At 43.9% G+C, this 6,810-nt stretch overlaps 1 pseudogene across 1 annotated transcript; it reads left to right on the top strand.

The window, feature by feature from the left end:
• Positions 1-501: 501 nt before the first annotated feature.
• On the top strand, positions 502-3,147 carry LOC147431069 (cysteine synthase-like; annotated as a pseudogene). The gene is made up of 7 exons (XR_015185673.1): positions 502-1,122; positions 1,564-1,691; positions 1,793-1,995; positions 2,085-2,210; positions 2,338-2,492; positions 2,568-2,761; positions 2,868-3,147. The product of XR_015185673.1 is annotated as a cysteine synthase-like (transcript).
• Positions 3,148-6,810: the final 3,663 nt, after the last annotated feature.

Genomic DNA, 6,810 nt, shown 5'->3' on the forward strand with positions numbered 1-6,810 from the left:
CAAATGTTCGGTCCCTGGCGAGTTCTGAGAGAAAGAAACTCTTCTTCCATATCTCTACCACTACCCAAGATGCCATCTTCCTCACGCTGACAGCATCCCTTCGTCCTGAAGCTTCCCTCCTATGCCTGGCCCTCTATTACCATGGTATGTCTTTCTTCCTCTCTACACCCTTCGGATCCATAGATGCGTCTCTTCATGCCGATTTTGTCCTTGCATTTTTTTTCCCCAGGTGGAATCGTATCGGGGTCGCATTTACGTCTCCACGACCCTTCCACGCAAAAGGAGAACATCGCCTTCAACACAGAGCTCGAAAAAAACTTTTTTCCAAAAACTTGGCAAAACTACATGTGGGAAACAATAGAGGTAAATTGACAAAATTTGAAGGTTTTTACACCAAATTACACTAATTTTTTCAAAATTTTGTAGGTTTTCTCACCTTCAAAAATAAAATTTTTAGAGGTAAATTTCAAAATTTTTAGGTGGGATTACACTAAACCTATCGAGCACTGCGAGTCGGAGTCCACCAATATCAAAGAGGTGCCAGAGAGAGAGAGAGAGAGAGAGAGAGAGAGAAGTCGCAAGCAATCAAGCGCTTAGAAGGAAGCACAGAGAACGAGAGGGGGCCCGAGAGTGAGAAGCTCGTGTGTGCTTGAAGAAATGGCTGCCATGCAGGCGATTTCCTGCCCTTCTTCGTCTCTATGCAAGTCGTCTTTCTTGGGGAGCACCTCTCGTCTTTCTAGGGTGGCCTCTGCTATTGCCCCTTCCCCTGTCTGTGCCTTCAAGGTCGAGGCAAAGAAAGGCGAATGGCTCCCCGGTCTGGCATCCCCTGCTTACCTTGAAGGAAATCTTGCTGATGACAACGGCTTCGATCCCCTCAGCTTGGCCGAGGATCCTGCCAACCTCAAATGGTATGTGCAAGCAGAGCTTCAAAATGGAAGGTGGGCAATGCTAGGAGTAGCTGGCATGTTGTTCCTTGACCTCTTGACAAAGATTGGTGTCATCAATGTTCCTGCATGGTATGATGCGGGCAAGGTCGAGTACTTCACCCCTGCCTCCACTCTCTTTGTGATCGAGTTCATCTTTGTTCCACTATGTGGAGGTGAGAAGATGGCAAGACATCAAGTACCTTGGCTGTTGTGAATGCCGATCCGTTCAACCCTAAGCTTACTCTGCCCCCTGGCGAGGTTGGATACCTTGGAGGCATCTTCAACCTCTTCAACTTCCCTACTTCTCTGGAATACAAGGAGAAGGAAATTGCAAATGGCCGGCTTGCTATGCTGGCCTTCCCCGGCTTTGTGATCCAGCACAACATTACAGGAAAGAGCCCTGTTGACAACCTGTTTACCCATCTGGCTGACCCATGGCATAATACCATTATTCAGACCTTGCAAGGCTTGTAAATGTAGCTATGCATTGTCCTTTGATCAATGTGCTTCATGTAACTGATCTCTTGGAGTTGTAGATTATACTGTTTCGTTTTTGGGAAAAAAGACAGAGACAGAGAGAGAGAGAGATGGAATCCTTTCTGTATGTATAATTTGTGCTTGGTGTTGGCTTGTGTAGCTAATAGGATGCACTCCTCTGGTGGAGCTCAAGAATATAGCCAGCAAAGAAGGAGCCCTAGCTCGAATCGTGGGGAAGCTAGAGTGGCACCAACCCCTCAGTTCTGTCAAGGATGGCATCGCACTTCTGTAAGAATGCTTGTTCGTTCTTTTGTCCAACAGCATGGCATTTGCGCCTGCTCAATTTTCTTTGGTAGCCATGCTTCTGAGCCTCCTTGTGACTCTGACAGTATGATTGAAGATGCCGAAAGCCTTGGATTGATCAAACTTGGGCTTACTACTCTAATCGAGCCCACTAACGGAAATACTGCCATCTCCCTGGCTTTTGTTGGTATCCATAAAGGATACAAAGTTGTACCAGTTATGTCTGCATCATATTCACTAGAGGGGCGCATGATTCTGGGTGCATTAGGAGCAGAGATCTACCTTACAAGTTGCTCCTAATCGCCATTAAGCTGAACGTCTCTTTTCTCTCTGATGAACGTTTTAGGGTAGATGAATTAAAGGAACCTTTACTTTCAGATCCTGCTGTAGGGATAGCTGGACTCTTTGCTAAAGCAGAAGAGCTGGTTGCGACAAGACCTAACAGTTACATGCTGAATCAAGCAATGAACACCATGAATCCTGGTGGTCATTTCCAATCAACAGGTTGGTACGCCTCAAAAATCCTATGTATCCCTTGAGGACGTAAATATTGTTCGTAGTCTTGCCATTAATCTGTTGTACAATCGGGAAAATATATGTATGTTTAGAAATTGTTAGTTTGATTAAGCAGGGCCAGAGATATGGAAGGATACCGTTGGGAAGGTGGATATTTTCATGGCGGGAGTAGGTACGGGTGGAACCTTCTCTGGAGCAGGGCAGTTCCTCAAAGAACAGAACCCTGAGATCAAGGTGATGATAAGCCGGCTGAGAGCCCCGTGCTGTCTGGTATGTATCTGGCCTCTCTGTTGCGAAGAGTTTGTGGTTATCATTCTTAGATGATGCTTTACAATTTCTGCTTAGGGGGTTGCAAGGGTCCACACAAGATTCACGGAATCGGTCCTGGCTTTATTCCTGCTACGATGGATGTTAGCTTGGCCGATGAGATTGTTACAGTCTCGACGGAAGAGTCCATGACTTATGCATGTCAGCTTGCCAAAGAGGAAGGCCTACTTGCAGGCATTTCCTCTGGCACTGCTGTTGCCGCTGCATTGAAGGTAGTTCTACACTTTGTGTGCTTTTCAGTGGTGCTCGATGATGCAATTTGGAATCGACAATGTGGTTTAGTGCTCAAGGTCCCCACTTGTTTTCACAAATTTTCAGGTCTCGAAGAGACCGGAGAATGCAAGCAAGTTGATTGTGACTATTCTACCAAGTGGCGCAGAGCGTGACATGACATCTGACCTGTTTGCTGCAATTCGAGAGGAGTGTGAGAATATTGCATTTTGAATTTCTCTTGTCTATGTTGGTTGCAAGTCAGCCGAATGTTTGTGGGATAGTCATGGAATTTACATCAGCCAAGCTTTCAGATCATATCAAGGGGCAACAATGGCTACTGGAGATTGAATCAGGGATGCAAATTGGCATTATAGGTAGCAGATAATTAGTGAGTTAATTGTTCTCTGATTTAAAGAATCTCTCTCTCTCTCTCTCTCTCTTAACCCAGGCGGGCTACTTCGAAGAAACCCTAGACCTGCCTGTGTCCCTCCCAAGATTAATGGCAGTCAGTGTAATCTCCACGTCAGTTTAACCTGCATCGGTCGCTCTTCCAAATCGCTCTCCCAACTCGCTCAGCTCACTCTGTGAGGACCTGCGGGTCGCTCTCTCTCTCTCTCTCTCTCTCTCTCACACACACACCCTAGCTCGAATCTTTCTCTGATCGATCAGCCTTCCCAGGGCAAGGGGCAGCCCTGTGGGGGGCGCTAGGCTCAGGCTCGCCTCCACCAACAGCTCGCCTGACTCTGTGTCAGCTTTTAAAATCTTCATTTCCGCCAATAACTCATTTGGCTTTTGTTATCACCTAAGAGGCCTTGCCCTCACCAATAGCGTCAGCTCGTCTGGGTTCTCTCCTGCCAACCAGAGGGTAGCTCCAGTTCCAGTGCTTGATTCGATGAAGGTTTCAAAGATCTGCTCGTTTTTTGTTTGACAACCTTTTGCTAAAAAGTCTAGCAAGTTGAGCCCTTGTTTTGGAGCCAGGGTTCAGTAAGGTTTATTCCATTTACTCAAACGATGTCGACCCCAAAAACCATCACGAGAGTAAGGCCAAGTTTTGCTGATGTGTTAGCAGCTCCCAACAAGCTTGATCGCCAATCGCATCTTCTCGAGGGAACGAAGGTCTGGATCATAGAGGAGCTTACTCCAAATCAACTCAAGGTCAAAAAGAGGGAATTCAAGAAGATGCACGAAGGCCGCAAGCAAGGTAAATGGGCAGTCTACCAAGGTGGTAAAGCCATCATCCAAGAGTTTCGAATCCCTAAAAAGGCTCTACCCCACCCTCCTTAGATCTTGTTTCCTTTTTCTTTTTCCTTTCCACCTTGATGATTGGACCCTCAGTCCTTAACTGATATGTATCCGATGGCTTCACATAGAACCAACAAGCCGATGTAATGTTTTTATGATGGTCCCATGGTCCATATGTGACCTCCGTGGACGATAAATCTATCTATCTATCTATCTCTCTCTAAGTACTCAATAACAAGCCTGGTCTCACGCCGTCTCAACCTCAATGAAGACCTCTGTAATCCCACAGAGTGGTCTCGCGCCACCTCAACTTCAAAGTGATTAAGAGTGTGATCCCACACCCTCTCCAACCCATGGCCCTCTCAAGCTTCGTTGCAAGCTTGTGATCTCGCGCCCTCTCAAGCTGACGGTCCGTTAACACCAGCAACACGCAACACAGATAGTGGATTTCTCCACTCCAAATGAAGGATATGGCTACCAAGGCAAGGGCACCACTCACAAGCACACTGCCAAGTTTTGCTACTGTTGTAGCGGCCCCGAGCAAAGCCGACCGCATCGAACAACTATAGGCAGCTCTAGACAGAGTTATTGAAGAAAATCATGAGCTCAAGACTCGCCTTAAGAAACTCGAGGCTCGATTTGATTCTAGGGTAGATCTCACTACCGACAAGGTGAAGGAGGTTGAAGAAAAGATCATCCAAGCTCACTCGGAAACACACGACATCACTAAGAAGATTGACATTAAGATACAAGCGGTCTTGCAAGAGCGTCGATTGCAAGAATCCCTTTGCCTCAAGATCCGGATTGGGGGACTTCCCTCCCCATGGTGCAGACGAGGACACCCTAGAAGAAGTCATCACCAAGCTCAATGATACTTTTCAATCAGTTCACATAAAGCTCGAAACCATCTCTTGGATCAATGATAGACATAGAAAAGTACCACCTACGCAATGTATCCTCACCTTCAAGGACAAAGAAGAGCGACTGCGGTTGCTACGCCAATCTCGCCTCCTAAAGGGACAAAACCTTTGGATAGCCGAAGAACTAACTACGAATCAACTAAAGACAAAGGCAAGTAAGCTCAAGAAGATGCACGAAGCTCGCAAACAACGCATATGGGCGATCTATCGAGGTGGCAAAGCCGTCATTCAAGAGTTTCGAGCTACCAAACCGGCTTCCCTTCATCCAACCCCTTTTAGTTTTTGTTCTTTTTCCTTCCTTTTTGGCCAATGGATTCTCAAGTCCTTGATTGATACCCAACACCTTCGTATGAAAACACCGTTGTATTGTTTTTTCTTTTGGTCCTATAGGTCATATATGACTTCTGTGGATGATAATTCAATCAATCAATCTCTCTCTCTCTCTCTCCAAGTTCCATAGTTGCATGAAATTGGAATGGGAGCAAAAACTAGGGGGAAAATATATATACGAGTAGTTTGGTGTATATGCGAGTCGTCAAAGAAGATTGGAATCTGCAATTTGGTATATTCATAGATATCCGTGAGCTTGGCATTGTAATGTTTGCCTTTATAATTTCTATCTAAAATGCGAGTCGTCAAAGAAGATTGGAATCTGCAATTTGGTATATTCATAGATATCCGTGAGCTTGGCATTGTAATGTTTGCCTTTATAATTTCTATCTAAAATGTTGCTATCACAAAGAAAGAGGCTTGGTTGCTTGTTTCTATTGGTGACATTAGTGCTACTTGTATTTGACAGTCCCCTTCCTTTGATGATGAGGAGGAAAATGATGAGCCTCAAAGAGCTTCGGACAATCTTCTACCCAATCATTGGTTTTGTGATTTATTGGTTAGTGGTTCATTTCATACGAAATCGTTTTTGTTTCGTTTTTCTTGCTATTGGTCTCTAGACTCTGGTTCTTTTGTCAAACAAAAGTTACTTAGATCGTTTATTCAATTTTCTCTTCAAGAGTTTTGGCTTTGGTCCTTTGAATTTTAATAACCCAGCTTGATTGCAAGTTTGCCTTAAAGTGAACCGAAAATGCTTTTAGCAAAAGCTTGAAATTTTGACCTAAAAATCACGAGACTTTTAAGTTTGCCTTTATTTTATAGTTCTAATACTCTATTACACATTGTTTGCAAAAGTTAGAATGAATAGAAACGTTTGAGTTTGGTACATGATATGTGTGTGTGTGCGTACGCACGTGTGTGTGTGTGTGTGTGTGTGTGAGAGAGAGAGAGAGAGAGATTTTAATAAGAAAGAGATACATTTAGAGAAAAAAAAAAGTTAATACCTTTTGTAATGTGTTTTGAATTAATAAGTGAAGTTTTCTATGGTTGTTTATGAGCATACCATTATTTGTTATCTAGAGACCAATCCATTTCATATGTGTGCTTTAAATCCCATGTGGAAAGCCTATTGAGTAAGTGGCTAGTATCATTTGTTTTAAGACTGAGATTTATATCAGTTTACATGGGAAATGATGTCCGTCTTTTGACAAATTACATTGAATCGATTGGTTTATTTTAATCTAGTATTCATTACATTTGTTGCTTTTCATGGTTTGATCTCTTAACATCTATTGTAAATGAAAACACACGAAAATCTACACTTCTGTTCATTTGCAATTCAACATATATTTTTGTAAAAGCATGTGTTTTTAAAATTGTTATGTTACTAGTATACATAAAATAGTAGGGCATTACATTGCGTACGAAATCCGTATGAGGGGGGATGGTTCATTGCGAGAACGTCCGTATCTTGTCCGTATGTAGGGGGGTAGGTTAGCACGTAAGATACCGTACATAGGGGGGTTTCTCTAATTTTGATGCACGCAGGTGACATC

This window comes from Adiantum capillus-veneris, chromosome 21 (genome assembly GCF_014529385.1).
Source record: "Adiantum capillus-veneris isolate H3 chromosome 21, ASM1452938v2, whole genome shotgun sequence".
In the NCBI taxonomy this organism is placed as follows: domain Eukaryota; kingdom Viridiplantae; phylum Streptophyta; class Polypodiopsida; order Polypodiales; family Pteridaceae; genus Adiantum; species Adiantum capillus-veneris.